At 48.7% G+C, this 16401-nt stretch overlaps 1 long non-coding RNA gene across 3 annotated transcripts; it reads left to right on the top strand.

The window, feature by feature from the left end:
• The first annotated feature begins 12583 nt into the window (after positions 1-12583).
• On the top strand, positions 12584-15908 carry LOC311428914. 3 transcript variants are annotated; one of them, XR_014687946.1, is made up of 4 exons: positions 12584-12647; positions 14266-14306; positions 14577-14630; positions 14731-15908. It is a non-coding gene; the product is annotated as an uncharacterized lncRNA (long non-coding RNA). The 3 variants fall into 3 exon arrangements; XR_014687947.1 differs by having other exon boundaries at positions 12585-12647; positions 14705-15908; XR_014687948.1 differs by lacking the exon at positions 12584-12647 and adding an exon at positions 13855-14161.
• Positions 15909-16401: the final 493 nt, after the last annotated feature.

Below are 16401 nucleotides of genomic sequence, written 5' to 3'. Positions count from 1 at the left end.
GCTTCAGTTACTTGCTTGGTTGTGTTGTCCTTTCAATATTCAAAGCTGCAGCGAAAGCATGGGGATTGTTGCTTCTAGAAACACCCCAGTTCTCCTGTCTGCCCTCTGCATGCTGTTGAGCTAAGCCTTATAAATAAGTAAATAAACCACAGCTGCTGCTCCTCCTCTTTCTACTTTCATGTGCTTTGCCCCTCCCCTTTCCCAGGTGATTGGGTTTGGGTGCTGGGTGGGACCAAAAGGTATATGAGCCCCAAGTATGCCGTCAGAGAGCTCCTTCTGCCTGGGCTGCTCTTTGGGGGTAAGTGCTTTGTTTTTCCTTCAGTCAGTTGCCGGGTTCTCTAGGCAGGCTGGAGTCTATGGATTTCTGGAATTCTAAGGGCTTGGAATTCACTTCATAGAGGGATATGTAGCAGAGGTTGCTGGCTCACTTTTTTTTTGGGATGGTGGGATACGCTCCTGTGTTTGATCTGTATTTTAATCTCTAGATGAATCAACCCACTTGTGTAACTCTCCAGAGGACTAAAACCAGCTTGATGACATGCTACAAGAGGCTTGACCGTGTTGGTGCAGTATTACCAAGAGACTGAGCGGGGTCACCTTTTTCATCTGCAAAGGGTATGTCTGCCATTACCCCTGCCGGGGCTGCTATGCATTCATGGCCTTGTGGCATTTGTGGACTTCAGTTTGTTTGTTTGTTTGTTTGTTTGTTTTATTTGTCTGGCTCTGGTCTCTGTGTTTGAGTCCTCTGCATGTGCCGCACTGTTTGCGTATCCATTGTGGATGTGACCTTCTCTCTTTGTTTCTTGTAGCTCAGGGCGTAGGCACGGAAGCTTGAACGAAGCATGAGGGTGAGTGGACAGCAGTGGGGGCCCCGAGTTGCTCGGTGGACTGTGTGAGTCTGCTTCAGCTGTCGGGCCGGCTTTGCAAGTGCCTTGCGACAGCAGAGTACGTCTCCTGCCACGTTTCTGACACGTGCCAGACGTCAGCGGTTCCAGGGTTCCAGTTCCTGAAATGCTGGAGATGCTCGGAGCACGAGAGGAGCTGGGGCGGCTTCGGGGGGCTGGGGGAGAGGGGACAGGGGAGAGGGGGGCGGCTGCGGCGGCGGGGGGGGGCAGAGAGGGCAGCAGGAGGAGGTGCCGTTGCGTGCGCGTGGCCGACGCCCCTCTGGATTGGCTGGAGTGCTCCGTCCCGAGGCATGCTGGGAGCTGTAGTTCTGCGCTGCCGGGCGGCCACGTGGGCTCCGGGCTGCGCGGCCGGGCCGGGGCCGGGCCGGGGCCGGGCCGTGCGCGCCGGGAGGCGCAGGTTGCCGCTGGCGGCGAGCGCGGTTGCCGGCGGTGAGGCGAGCGAGAGCCTCCGGGGGTGCCTCCTCGGAGCGTCGGGCCGGGAGGGGCGGGGGGTGTTGAGGCCGGGCGCGGGTCCTCGCTGCGCTTGATCGTTGGGCTGCGCCGCGCCGCGCCTCGGAGGCTTTCCTCTCCCTGCGTCCTGACAGCCGGCTCTCTCCTTGTGCTGCGGTTCACCGGGGCAGAAGCAGCTCCCCGCCGCTAGGACCCCTGCGGGGTTTGTTGCCGAGCGAAGGTGGCGCACCGGGTAAAGCGAGGAAAGCCGCAGCTGGCGTGCTGCGGTCGCAGGGTTCTCAGGAGAGAGAGCAGCCCGTCCGTCCCGACTGCCCAGGTAAGTCGCAGCGACCTCGGGGTGGAATCAAGGCGTGCTCGTAAGCTTCCTGCAGCCCCGGCTCCAAGGCTTCATTGAATTTGCGGAAGCGCGAGCTGCTCGGCGCTGGGAAGCGCAAAGGGAAGGAAGGCACGTAGTGCCTGCCGAGTCGTAGTAGCCTCTTAGACCTAGAATGAACTGGCCTGTCAGGCTCTGTCTGTTGCTCAGTCTTTGGTACGAGAGGCTAAACTTTGTCCCGCCTCAGCTTTCGGAGTTGTCCTAGGAATAGACCGGTGCTTGCGGGGCTTTCCAGGACGCTGGTTGCGGTCAGTGAGGACAGACGTGAGAGGCAATTTCTGTCTGTCTGTCTGTCTGTCTCTTGGTTATGTCCCAAGAGTTTTGCTTGAACTGTGTGCAATAAAGGAGGCCTTGGGCCTGTACTGAGCAGCGAGAGAGAGCAAAACTCTGCGTAAGCACTGGCCGTGGCAACGTTGCTTGGGAGTTGAGCGGCTGGGGGTCTTTCCAGAGGTGGGGGGTCTTCCCAGCGGAACTCGGTACGCAGGCAGAAACGTGACCTTCGAGGTCTTTGTTTGTCTTGCGCTGCAGCTGTGGTATTTGCCCCATAACTGTATGGAGTTGCTGAATTCTAGAGGGGATGATGATAGAGACGTCCCTGGTTCAGCCTTTTTTTGCCGCAGTCCTTGCAGAAGTTGTGGAAAAATGAGTAGTATCCTTCTCTTTAAGTTCACCTTTTAAAGAGTTCTTCCTGCAGACTCCTGTCTCCGTGGTTTAGGTACGTGATTTGTGTGAAACAGAGCCAGGCTTTCCTGTTAACGAGTGCCCTGATTGAAATTCCCTGTTGTTGGAGAACAAGAACCATCAGTGGTGCTTGGCAGTTTAAAACCTCTTGGCTTACGCAAAGGCTAACTTGCCAAAGCGAATGGGAAGTAGCCTAAAGTTCAGTAAATGCGCTGAATAGAAAAGGCCGTCTTCTTGACGGGAAAAGAGCTTTGCAGAACGTGAGCTTTGTTTCCCGTAGGGCTCCCTGCTTGCCCACCTGTTCAGCGATTACTGCAGGCTTTGACTGGTCCCCTCAGGCCCAATATCGCACACGTGCTGTGCTGCAGACGGTGCCTTAGCTTCCTTGCCGTCTCGTGCTGCGTTACTTGTACCTGCGGAAAACTTACTTCAGTGTCACAGAAACCCCGTGGGAAGCGTTCCCGACTCACGCCGGTAGGACCATCCCGTCGCGGCTGGTAAAATCCAGGAGCAGGACGATGCTTGGAAGAACGTCACCTATGGAGGAGAAGACAACAGTCTCCTTCCTGTTAGGCAACAGGTTTCCAAGACTGGTTTCCCCACCCCCCTGTGCGTTTTGAAGGAGGCAGTCCCTAAGCTGATGCAATCCAACTATCCAACTGCATCTAAGATGCTGGTTGTTACTTCCATAAGCTATAAAGGAACTTAATGTGTTCTGTGTTTTTAGGTCGAGGCTCGTGTGCGTGAGTTTGGCTTGTCGCGATGGCCGGTGTAGATGATCGCTCACGTGCCCCAAAGCTCCTTGTGCTGATGCTGGATCTGCCCCACGGTAAAGGACCGCATGCTGTGTGTTCAGCTTTTCTTCCTTACCGTGTCGTCCGTATGTATGTATGTATTTACTTCTCTGAAGGAAAGGGTGGATTTTTCGTGGGTCCCTCTGTGCGCGTCTCGAACCAGGCTGCAGTAAATACGCGTAAGCGAGTAGGCTGCTGCAGCGCGTCCTGGACAGTATCAGGGTGCTACTCTGCTAGCAGTGGAGAGCTGGGTGAAGGTGCCCAGGGTAAGGGCTTGTTCTGCCTCAAGTTGAACAGAAAGTTTCAGGAGTTGAGCATCCCAGGGGATGTTTGTAGGACTGCTGTTAGACGATAAAGGTTCGGATGGCTGTCGACGAAGGGGATTTTGTTGGTTCTTTTTCGATAGCTGTTCCTGCCAAAGATCGCGTCGGTCACAAAAGGTAGTAGTAACCTTGCGGTTTCTATGTTCTGTAGCGTTTGTACTAAAATACACTGGCAGATGAATAAATGAGCAGGTACAAATACACGTGACTCTGTAGCTGAGACTAAATAACGTGCAGTTTCTTCTGTGTTTTATCTTTCAAAGCACATTGTTGCTGAGCGCCTGAGCTTTTTGCTCGCATTACCGAGGAAAGGAATGGCAGTGCTTCTTCCCCCCTCATCTCTCTTTTTTTTTTTTTTTTTTTTTTTCCCCCCCCTCTCTTCTTCCTCGATGACAGGGTACTCAATGTTTTCCTCGGATGTCCACGTGAAAAACGAAATAAATAAATAAATGCTGATGGTGAAGACACTGACAGAATTGGGTGACATTTTCAAGGTAGAGGAGGGGCGAAGAATGTGGAAATTCCTGGTACATTAGTGGTGCTCTGTTAACAAAACTGACGTATACGCCACTTGCTGTTCCTAGTTTTTTGGTTTGGTTTTCCTTTCAGTAGTCTCCCCGAAGGCTTTTGCGGACACACGGTGTATCTTTTCTGTTCTTCCAGTATTCGTTTGTCAGGAAAGACGACCATGCAATCCGAGGGCTGTGGACAACCATCTACCAGGTGGTTGTTGCAGCCTCCATCGGTCATGTTATTTGTGCTTTTAGCTCGCCCTCTCCTATATCTTGAGTTGAATTTCTTTTTTTTTTTTTTTTTTTTGGCAACGCTATGTTTGCAGTGATAGCATTGCTGCCGAGGTATTTTTGACTAAAAATGATCTTAACTGTAGTAGTGAATTCACAGAGTGTGGCTTTGTGTAACGACTCCCGCGATCACAACTTTTTTTTTTTTTTTTTTTCCTTTGTCACAGATAGGAGGAAAGCTCTTTCCGGAGAGATGGAAAGAAAGTTGTTTCAGAATACGTTCAGAATGTCTGAAGTTGTTTTGGAATTTTTTTTTGTTTTGTTTTTTTTTTTTAGTAGTTAACGGTAGTACAGCCCACAGAGCAATTTCTTTGTGCGTGAGAACTCGCGGGTTAACTGAAAGTTACTTGTTTTATTATAAAACTAGGATTTGAAGCCACGGGCATTCAGAAATGCATATGATATGTCTTGTCACAATCTTCTAGATCAGCTAACCGGAATGAGAACCAATCTTCTGAAAACACACAGGGATATCGTGGGGCAGGATGAAGGTAAATGGACACAATTATTTATTAATATTCTGGTACAGCTATTTAATTCACCTAAGTAGTGTTTCTGTCCTCGGTGTGGGAGAGGAAGTAGACTTTGCATCGTTTCTTGGGTCAGTCGTCCTTCCCTAGATTCCGAAGGAAAAGAATGAAATTTCTGCCTTCTGTCACAAAACATGTTGTGCGTGCTTGGAATTTGAAAATTCAGTTTCATGGGTGAGCTTTCCTGTGCAACAGGATGCAGTAGATGTTCTTATAGTGATGGTGAAAGGAAAGAGGGGCTTTATTTGCCTTTTGCTTTTCCTTTGTTTTGTAGAGGGAGGAAATAGTGATTTCTAGATCTTAAATGCTAACACTGGAAATGGAAGCATGCGAGGCTTGTATTTCCTTAGTCTTAAGGTAGACTAAATTTAGATACCTTGTTCTGCTGCAGACTGCCTTCACGGCGTTCCTGTTGCTCAAAGGGGAAATCATCAGGAGTAGTTGAAAATGATGCCTTCACCCCTTCGGGAGATTGATCCAGATCAACCAAAAAGGCTTCTTCATACACTTGGCAGTCTGTTCAAACAGGATGAGAAGGTAGGAGAAGTCTTGCTATCTGCTGTATCATTATTTGAAAAGTAACTGAATTGTAACACGGAGGCAAATACTCTGGTAGTGAATTGACGAAGCAATTGTTTTTTACTTATATTAAAAAAAAAAAAAAAAAGTCTTTTCAGGGTACGATGATAGATGAAGCAGATAAATTTGTTGCTGGGCCTCAGAATAAGATCAAGCGTCCTGGAGAGCCCAATACTCCAGCATCACTAAAGAGAGAAGGCGTAGCACGTCGCCGCTATTGCGACGGCCACAGTCACTGTTGTGACAAACCATGTTGGTGGGAAAGGGCCACCCTGTGCTGCTGGATCTCCGTCACCATATCTGAACCTCAAAGGCATGCCAACAAATAAAGGTGTGTTGGAGTTGTTGTAGTACAGGAACTTGTGTGGTCATAAATGGACATAGTGTGCAGGAAAAAAAAAAAAAAGGTCTCCGTGCTTTCCGTGTTAATTCAAAAGGACACGTAAGTTTTAGAGTTAATTGGGACTGAATTTCTTTGGTCGGCTTAGACAAACAGGCTGTTGCTATAGGTAACGAAGTCCTGAATGAGCAATAATTTGGAACTGTTTCTAAAAAGTGCTGAAACCTTTCACCACGATGGTTTGGCGGTAGCAAGGATTTCATTTCAGCTTTTAATTCTCATTTGTGTATTCTATAGTGGGGAAGGGAGAAGTGGGGAAGGAAAGTGTGTAAAAAAAAAAAAAAAAAAAAAAATTTAAATTTCTCACAAATAGTAATTTACCCACCTGTTGCAGCAGAGTCGAAAGAAAAATTTGCTGGAACTGGGGGAAGGAGGGGAAACTTTAGTTTGCTTTAGTCACTGAAATGGGAATACAGCAAATAACTTCACGACAGTCATATGAGACGGTAGCAGCCCAAAAGGAGGTATTCCTGTGGTTGCGTCAAAGGGTGAATAAAACTACTGAAGTGATCTGACAGTGCTGAGTAACTCTCTCCACAGTACTTTCAACAAGAAGGGATGCAGAATAATGTCCTTCTGTGTTTTTTGATCCTGCAGTTATATGCACTACTAAGCTCCTTCTTAATTTTCAGACACTGGTATCAGTACTGTCCAAGATGGTAATGGAGAGAAGAAAGCAGAAAACTGTCAGTTGCTGGAAGAGCAAATTGATGGCTTGTCTGTGCAAATGGCTTCTTCGGTTCCAGCTGTTAAGGGAGAGGATGAAATGTCACCTGGTGACTTAGACTCTCTACATGATGAGTTCAATTGCTTAAATGATGCAAAGATGGCTTGGATCGTAAACCTGGTACCAATGCACTTGTTCGAGGGCCTCTAAATTACAGCGTGGCTGGAGATGACCAAAAACGAGTGATGGAGTCTACTTCTGAATCTGTGCCAAATTGATTTAAAATAACACCTACAATGTTGGAGGGAAGCGATGCTGGTATTAAAATCAGAGTGGTGAAAGAGGTTTGCAAACGTGGAAGAAGTAAGTTCTTTATTAGTGTATTAAAAATAGGCTAGGGGTACAGAAGACTTTTTCTTGAAATGAGGATCTATTTTGAAAATAAAACCTCAGATTTGGAATGATTTTTGATTACTCGTGTACAAGTAGTGGAAGAACAAGAAAGTAAGTACATGTATTCACAGTCCAACTTTATATCCTCACCGTCCTTACTGCAGTACTCTTAAGCAGGCTTAGTCACAGCACCATTCGTGTTTTCATAGTTGCTTCAGAGAAGAAAACACAGAAACCAATGAAAAAATACTGTTGTTTCACATCTAAGGTGTCCGGTTCATTCTTTTGCGCTACTTTTTTTTTTTTTTTTTGTTAAACTTTATACGAGACAATCGTGCTCATGCTCCACATAGATCGGTCATCTTGTAAAGAGTAGTTATCTTAAACCTCTGCTTTCAAAAATGACAGCTCTAGGTTGAAACATGGCTCGGTATCCCTTTGTTTCTATTAACTGCTGATCATGGCAGCGTGTTCGTGGAGATACAAGGCTTCTCTGCTGATTAAACCTAGTCTGCATTTTCCAAGGGCAGGTGTTTCTAGATACTGCTCTTTTAAGAGAAGAAAATTCAGCGTTACATTTGAATATCAGCTAATCGATATCACTTCAAATTATTGGTATGCTGGCTTTTTTTTCTTACGTGCATTACTGTATGCAGAAATGGGAAACTCTAGGCTTTGTTGTTTTTCCTTTGGCTGTTGAGATTTACTGAAAATGCATTTACAAGATCTGTTTCTAATATCTGTTTGGATCTCTTGTTTAAGATCGTGAAAAAAATCTTCTCTCTTCTTGAGGAGGTACGTACAAGGACGGATGGAAACTCAGAAGTATTTCATTGAATTTGCTATAAGGGAAGGAGCAAGGTTTGTATAGATACGAATGATTCGGAGTTAAACGCTAACGTTGTTCATGATAGCAAATCTCAGTCTTTTCCAAAACAAGTGTTTTGTTTTGACATACTTAAATTATTACAGTTTCAGCGGTCAAACTGCCGTTGTATTTTCTGAAGTAAATGGTCGTTACCTAGAGCTGAAGTGTGAAATAGAAAGATACGGGTGGTTATGGAAGAAAGACCCAGAATTTGCGTGGGTTGGGGAAAGATGGCTGTATCAAATTAAATTTGCCATTCTGATGTCAGAAATGAGGGAAGCTCTTCCATGCTGGAAACAGAGAGCCTCCGCTAATACTGTTTGTCGTGGCCAAATAATACTGAGTTATTTAACTGCTGTTTTTGGAAGAAGAAATGAAATACTTCCCTAGGTTTAAAAATCGTGTCTTAATACAGCACTTAGAGAGAACGCTAGAGGAGCTAGAGTTCAACAGCCTACCCAACAGAGTTAATCAGGTGAACGGTAGATAATAGTGTACCAGCCAGAGGAATACGGACCGGGAATGAGTTTGCTGTGCCGCAGAAGAGTGGAAGAGGACGTAGCTGTTGCCCTCGCCATCCTGGCGGTCAAGTGATCTTACTGTCAGAGTCCGAGAAGAAGCAGCAGAGCTTTAACTTTACGAACCTCTATCGGCAGAAGCTGGGCTGTAACCTTAAGGACGTGCTACGAAAGGTGTGGCTTTTTTCCTGTGGAGGGTGCTCTTTGCTCAACAGGCTGAAAAAAATAACCATTGCTGCCCCTCCTGCAGGTGGTGAGAATTTACTCACTTGAATACTGTCATTAGCCGTTTTACGTGCAATAGGCAGTGGATCGCACTAAAATGGGGCACTGTCAAATGCACACAGTGTCTGCATTGTGGAGAGATCCCATCTGTTGTGTCCCCCCCCCCCCCCCCCCCCCCCCCCCCCAATAAAAAACCAACCAACCAACCAAAACTCCCAGAAACACCTGCACTGGTAATACTGCATGTTGCCAGCACAGAGACGAGGGCCTTGTTCCCGAGAACTGCTAGCCATGCCTTTAAACTTGAGATTCAGCATAGATCGAGAGTAAAGAAACTGCTGTTGTGTTAATGAAAGCTAAAGACAGCCCTGTGACTGTTACCACTTGGTGGTTACTAAACAATCTACCTCAGACTCTCTTCTGTTTTTATCTGCAGACATTATGAAAGCGCACCTGAGGCTTCCCAGGTCCCTGACTTCAGTTCTCTTTCATCCCGTGAGGAGGACGGGGATTCTTCAGGTGGCCTTGCCTTGGCACACGCTGTGCTTTGGAAGCACTAAAAAGAAATGCTTTTAAAAGTGTGCATTTATTTTAATGTTCATACAAAAGAGATTGGTTTTGAACAGTGTTGTTACCGGATCACTAATTTGATATTTTAACTGTATGCATTTTTTTGAACATAGGTGTGTGTGTGTGTGTGTGTGTGTATATATATATATATAAAAAAAAAAAAAAACGTTTTATTAATTCTCGTTAAGTGCCGATCTGAGGAGTCTGTAATGGGCAGCGCTGAATTCCTCAAATTGTCTGTCACCAACAGACCGCTAATATTTTTTGTGAAACCAGTCTGCATATCCTGAAACCCCACTTCTGGTAATAGCTGCGGAATGTGTTTGTTACTTACCTCCCGGTAGCACGTACCCTGGAGCACCTGCCTCATCAGTCAGCTCAGCCTGTACAGGGTGTACATTTTTGCTCCAAGGCTAAAGTGTTAAAGACACCAAGTTCCAGCTTACCAAATCCTTGGTTACCCGAGTTAATATCCTCCCTTCCGTTCCTCTTACTCTTTTGTTCAAAGGTAATGTTGTGAATCACAGAAAATGCAACGAAGACTGGAGCACCTGCACGTAATTAATATTTTCCTTTTAAACGGTAATATGCCAGTAGTAAGTGGCTCTTCAGATAATTTTATTTTCGGTTGTTCTCATTTAAAAACAGTCTCCTGCTCCTTTAACAGCTTTCTTTTAAAAGACAGGTTGAAGTTGTGCTGGCGTTAAGAAGCTCTTCACAAGGTACTGGGGCTGTCCTGAGGATTCCACTTGACCAGCCAGCAGAAGAGGCAGGGAAACATACTTACATTGATGGCCTGAACTTCTCTTCCTATTACTCTTTTTAGTACTAGCCAGCGTGTGTGAGACATCTTTTCCTTCTCCTGTGAAGCAGTGGGCTGGTCTTTCTGGAAGAGGTTGTTTGACCATTGGAATTACACCAGTGAGATTCAAGAAGGAAATAAAATCCAAAAGCAGCAGCGTATCTTTATTACTACGTTAAGTGAGAAAGTGACACTTGGAACGAACTCGTTATAAACAATTCTGAACTCTTTTCTTAGCGGGAACGTACTTGAAAAAAAAAACAAACGAACCACAGGAGTACCTTGGAATACATAGGGCGATTCATCCCTTCAGGATCATTACACGGCAGCTGTATGTCACCACAATACACCTCTTTTGCTTAATGGTGGACTTCTCAGAGGGAATTTACTTGGGTCAGGTATACTGTGTGTATGTGGTTTTATGCACGTAGAACTGCCTGTACTACACTATCTTTTAAATAGGTGGTGGTAAGAGGAGACAGCTTTCTTCTAGTAGATTCTTCCTTAAGTTTCTTTAGTGATTCCGGGGGCGCTCACTTGACCGTGATGTGCCTGACCTGGTTAGCATCTAAACCTCCTCCTCTGATGTGGTACAGCTGTCTGCTAAATTAGTTACAGAAAGATGGTGACTTTAACTCAGACAGTTCTCTCTTACCTCTCTATTGTTTTATCTGGATAATTTGAATTTGGATTAGAGCAGCGGAGATGCCTTACACTGAAACGGACGCGAGTCTGTGAGAAGAAAGCCAGGCGTCCTTGGAGACTGTGCCAATGAAAAGGGGAAGAAAAATGAGTGGAATAAATCTGAGTGCACATAGTCCTGCATCCCGAAGGGAGCACAGAAGGAAGGTTGCTTGCTTAGAAGAGCAGTGGATGCTTCGTGCCCGCCTTAAAGAGAATATTAACAGAGAGAATTCTTTGTAAGACAAGCTGCCCCGCGGGGTGTGGGTAGCAAATACGTTGGAAAAAATACAGCCACAAGCTCCGAATGGCACAGTAGGCGAGCTGTGATCCGCCCGACAAGGCCTCCCGCGGGCGCCCTCTGCCGCCACCTGCTGGTGGAAAACGAGTACTGCAGGCGGCCGAGGGGCGCGCATGCGCGGTGGCACCGGCGGGCGCCCTCTGCCGCCACCTGCTGCTGTTACTCGGGTACTGCAGGCGGCCGAGGGGCGCGCATGCGCGGTGGGGGTCCGGTGGCGCCCCCTGCCGCCACCTGCTGGTGGTGAAGGGGTACTGCAGGCAGCCGGGGGGCGCCCTCTGCCGCCACCTGCTGGTGGGAAGCGAGTACTGCAGGCTGCCGGGCGCCACGAATGCCGCATGACGCCCGTGGGCACCCTCTGCCGCCATCTGCTGGTGGAAAACGAGTACTGCAGGCGGCCGGGGGGCGCGCAACGCGCGGTGACGCCCGCGGGCGCCCTCTGCCGCCACCTGCTGGTGGGAAGCAAGTACTGCAGGCGGCCGGGGGACGCGCATGCGCCGTGGGGTCCGGTGGCGCCCTCTGCCGCCACCTGCTGGTGCAAAACGAATACTGCAGGCGGCCGGGGGACGCGCATGCGCGTTGGCACCCGCGGGCGCCCTCTGCCGCCACCTGCTGGTGGGAAGCGAGTACTGCAGGCGGCCGGGGGGCGCGCATGCGCGGTGACGCCCGCGTGCGCCCTCTACCGCCACCTGCTGGTGGGAAGCGAGTACTGCAGGCGGCCGGGGGGCGCGCATGCGCGGTGACGCCCGCGGGCGCCCTCTGCCGCCACCTGCTGGTTTTAATCGGGTACTGCAGGCGGCCGGGGGGCGCGCATGCGCGGTGACGCCCGCGGACGCCCTCTGCCGCCACCTGCTGGTTTTAATCGGGTACTGCAGGCGGCCGAGGGGCGCGCATGCGCGGTGACGCCCGCGGGCGCCCTCTGCCGCCACCTGCTGGTTTTAATCGGGTACTGCAGGCGGCCGGGGGGCGCGCATGCGCGGTGGGGCCCCGGGGGCGCCCTCTGCCGCCACCTGCTGGTTTTAATCGGGTATTGCAGGCGTCCGGGGGGCGCGCATGCGCGGTGACGCCCGCGGGCGCCCTCTGCCGCCACCTGCTGGTGGAGAACTAGTACTGCAGGCGGCCGAGGGGGGCGCATGCGCGGTGAGGCCCGGGGGCGCCCTCTGCCGCCTCCTGCTGGTGGAAAACGAGTACTGCAGGCGGCCGAGGGGGGCGCATGCGCGGTGGGGCCCGGGGGCGCCCTCTGCCGCCTCCTGCTGGTGGAAAACGAGTACTGCAGGCGGCCGTGGGGCCGTGCATGCGCGTTGCTTATTACGTCGTTGTTTTTTTTGCTGTGTAATTTCCTACGCTCCTAGATTTTTCTTCATATGTAAATCACACAGAATCACAGATCTTCTAGGTTGGAAGAGACCTCAAGATCATTGAGTCCAACCTCTGACCTAACACTAACGTTTGAGCTAATTCCCGTGGAAAATATTTCATTTACTTTCTTGGTTGTATTGTCCTTTCTATGTTCAAAGCTGAGGCATAAATACGGTAAATTTTGCTTCTAGAAACACCCCAGTTCTTTTGTCTGCACTCTGCATGCTGTAAACTAGGGATAGGCACAAAAAAAAACAAATAAATAAATAAATAAAAGAACACAGCTGCTGCTGCTCCTGCTCTCTTTCTTGTGGTTTGCCCCCTCCTCTTTCCCAGGTGATTGGGTTTGGGTGCTGGGCGGGGCCAAATGGTATAGGAGCCCCAGGCACGGCATCAGAGAGCTCCTTCTGCCCGGGCTGCTCTTTGGGGTCAGTGCTTTGTTGATGCTTCTGTTAGCTACATGCAGGGTTCTTTTGGTGGGTCAGGGTCTGGTACGATCTTTTAGAGGAAACCGATCTAGTAGTATGTGCATTTATTGCTTGAAGCTCTTTGGAGGTGATTAATTGTTATAGCACATTTATGGATAGGATGTCAATGTTATTTTGTGCGTTTGCTTTGTTGTTCTAGGTCCCTCGTGATTTTTGCAGGGTTACAGGGCAGATGCCACCAGATCTACCCCTTTTGTTGTTTTTGTTTTGTTTGATTTTTTTTTCTTCTTGATTTTTCTTTTTCTTTTTTGGAAGGGGGTTTGGGATTTGAGCATCTCAATTTTGCGGGTTTGGGATTTGAGCGTCTTAATTTATTGGGTTAGGGGTTTTAGGCATAGGACTTCAGGGGTTTAGTGTGGTAAATAGTTTGGGTTAGGTCCGTAGGGGTTTCGAGGATGTTTAGGGATAGGGCTTGAGGCTTTTTTGTGTAAGGGCGGGAAGGGCTAGGGTTACAGTGAGTGCTGTTAAATGTAGTTCTCGAAAACTCGGCCTCTGATTGGCCGTGCTGGCTGTCCAGGGAATTCTGGTAGGTGTAGTTTTCCGGCACCAGGCTTCCGGTAGGCCGTGTTGACTGCCCGGAGCATGCCGGGAGATGTAGTTCTGGGACTCCGAACTTCCGGGAGGCCATGTTGGGTGCCCGGAGCATGCCGGGCAATGTAGTTCTGGGCCTCCGGACCTCCGGGAGGCCATGTTGAGCGCCCAGAGCATGCCTGGAAATGAAGTTCTCGGGAACCAGGGTTGGGCTTAGGGACTAGGGCTGGGGCTAGGGTTAGAGTTTAGGGTGAGGGTTGGGGTTAGGGTTAGGGCTAGTGAATGCTGGTTCTCTGTGTTTGCAGATGACGGTGAGCGTGTTTAAACTAATTCCAGTTGAAGAAGTTTCAGTTACTTGCTTGGTGCCGTTATCAGTTCAACATTAAAAGCTGCAGCAAAAGCAAAAGGGGATTTTTGCTTCTAGAAACACCACAGGTCTCTTGTCTGCTCTCTGAATGTTTTTGAGATAAAACAGATTTTAAAAAACAAAGGAAAGGAAAGGAAAGGAAAACAAAACAAAACACAGCTGCTCCTTTTGCTCTCTTCCTACTTTCATGTGCTTTGCCCCTCCCCTTTCCCAGGTGATTGGGTTTGGGTGCTGGGCGGGGCTAAATGCTATATGAGCCCCAGGCATGCCATCAGAGAGCTCCTTCTGCCTGGGCTGCTCTTTTGGGGACAGTGCTTTGTTTTTCCTTCTGTCCGTTGCAGGGTTGTTTAGGCAGGCTGGAGTCTATGGATTTCTGGATTTTAAGTGCTTGGAATTCACTTAGTAGAGGGATGTTTAGTAGGGGCTGCTGGCTCAGTTTGGGGCGCGGTTGTCACTGCAGTTATTTTCCTACAGCCAATAGAGTAAAATTCCAGTTTGCCTTTTAGAGGTGCTATAAGTGGGTAAAGAGAACAGATGGAAGCGTGTGCCACGTGGGGTAGGCAAGCGGCTGAGGTACAGGAGGGGATGAGAGCATGTGATTTTTTTTCTGGGGATGAAATGGACTCAATTTTGTTGGTGTATAATCTGTTCTGCTCCTAGATTTTTCTTTCAATGTGAAGAAAAGTTTGAGCTAATTCCAGGTAAGAAAGTTCCAGTTACTTGCTGGGTCGTATTGTCCTTTTAATATTCAAAGCTACAGCAAAAGCGTGGGGATTGTTGCTTCTAGAAACACCCCAGTTTTCTTGTCTGCACTCTGCATGCCGTTGAGCTAAAGCAGACTAAAAAATAAATAAATACAGGAAACACACACACAAAAACCAACAATAACAAAAACAACAACAACAAAAAAAACACACCATTGGGTGATGTGTTGTGAACGCAACGATCATTTAATCCCTTTGTTTTCCCAGGTGGTGTGGATGATACTGGTTGCACTGTTGGAGCTTGGATTTGGAGAGGAACAGGTGAGCATAGTTGTATGTTGCATCAGCAGTAGTCAGTGTTGTGGAGAAGGTGGGCATCATGACCGGCATGCTAGTGAATGCTGGTACTCTGTTTTTGCAGCTGATGATGAGCCTGGCAATTGACTAAGATGACGACCAGTGCCTGTGTATTTCTTGAGGCGGAGGGAATTTACCATGCAGCAACCTGAGAGCTAAGTTGGGGGGCACCTGGTATTTGCATATCTGGGGTGGCTAATGGGAGCTGGGAGCCAGAGCAGCGTGGAGCCAGCTGGCTGAAAATACTTGGTGCCGCTGCGAGGGTGGTTCAGGCTGGGTCACGTTCAGGCTGCTTGTGGCTGGGTCACCAGGCTAATAGAAGCAGCGGGATTATTTTGTAGCGTGAGTGCGTGCGCCAGGCAGGACAGTTTCCTTCTGTTCGTCTGTCCTGTAGTGTTGCTTCTGCAATGTCTGTTCTGTGCTTCTCGGGTCTTGATATCCTTCTAGCTTTTTACACTGGACAGACCAGACAGGCGACTTGGTAGCGGTGCTGAAGGGCCTCAGTGCTTGTTTTGTCATCGTGGCTCTGATCCGAGCACTTCTTGTCTTGCAGTCGCTGCTTGAAGTGCAGTTCTGTTTCAGGTCTCGTGCATCATATTCGGTTTGAGATCGCATCTGTTTCCATCCTCGCTCTTGTGGAAGTCATCTGGGCCGCATCAGGAGCTCTTGCTTGGGAATTGATTTCCTAAGCGTCGTCTTATGTGATTAAGGAGGTATTGGGGAGGCAAGGACAGTCCCCAGACAAGGACTGTATATCTCGAAACAAGACACCGGAACTCACGATAAGGAAGCGGCAGACGGACAGAGAAACAAATGTAAGGACTATAAATCTCAAAACTGGACGTTGGAATTCATTATAAAGACACAACAAAGGGAAGAATTAGCAACAGCCAGCTCTTGCGATTAAGAAACATGCCAACTCAGCGGATTCCTGACCAAAGGTGAAAAGTACAATGTGAGGAAGACTCGGGGTCTTCCTCCCAAAGACCCCTGCCCACGTCCCAAAGGCCCCTGCCCACAGTTCTTGGGAGGCTCTACTCAGGCGCAAGGTGCCAAAAGGCTAATTAGCATGAGAAGCGAGGGAAGGCGGGGGTAGGCAATGAATATGTATAGACGCCGGTAGAATATTGATAGATTGATTGTATAAATTCAAGACTGCTTTCTGCTTTGGGTATGCACGATAGGTGGAGAGATCCCCCCGTGCATCCAGCGCTGCAATAAAGAATATACCGCTTAAAGGAATTTCGGCTTCGATCTTTGAATCATATGGGTTTTTCAGTCCCCATCCTTCTGGTCTCTTGTCTTGAAGGAAGGCTTTTTAGGCCTCCATCACCCCAGTTCTGGCAGTGTCTTCCAGTCGCGTGTCGTGACATTTGAGTCTCTCCTTGGGTCTGGTGCAGAGCACCTGTTGTGACTTGCTGTTGCCATAGGGCTTCCCTCCGGGGGTCACTTTTTCTTGCGCCTTGTGTTGTGTGTTTTGTTTGTAGTGTTTGTGGCGTGGCTGTGTGTGTATGTGTTTGGTCTGGAGCTGTCCTGCCTGGCAGTTAGTGATGACAGCTAACGTGGCAGTGCATGGGTGTGCTAATACATTGTCCGGACTGTGTTGGCGAAGACATCTGGTCTGCCTCTGGGCACGTACTGAAGGGCAGCAGGCACAGTCATCTCTGTGGTGTTTGTCAGATGTGCGTGTGGGGGGGAAGAGTTGAGCTGCTTGTGAGCAGCTGCTCGCATAGTG

The sequence above is a fragment of the Aythya ferina genome, assembly GCF_964211825.1.
Source record: "Aythya ferina genome assembly, contig: HAP1_SCAFFOLD_188, whole genome shotgun sequence".
NCBI lineage: Eukaryota > Metazoa > Chordata > Aves > Anseriformes > Anatidae > Aythya > Aythya ferina.
The sequence above is the reverse complement of the archived record's forward strand: the minus strand, read 5'-3'. Positions and strand labels throughout refer to the sequence as shown.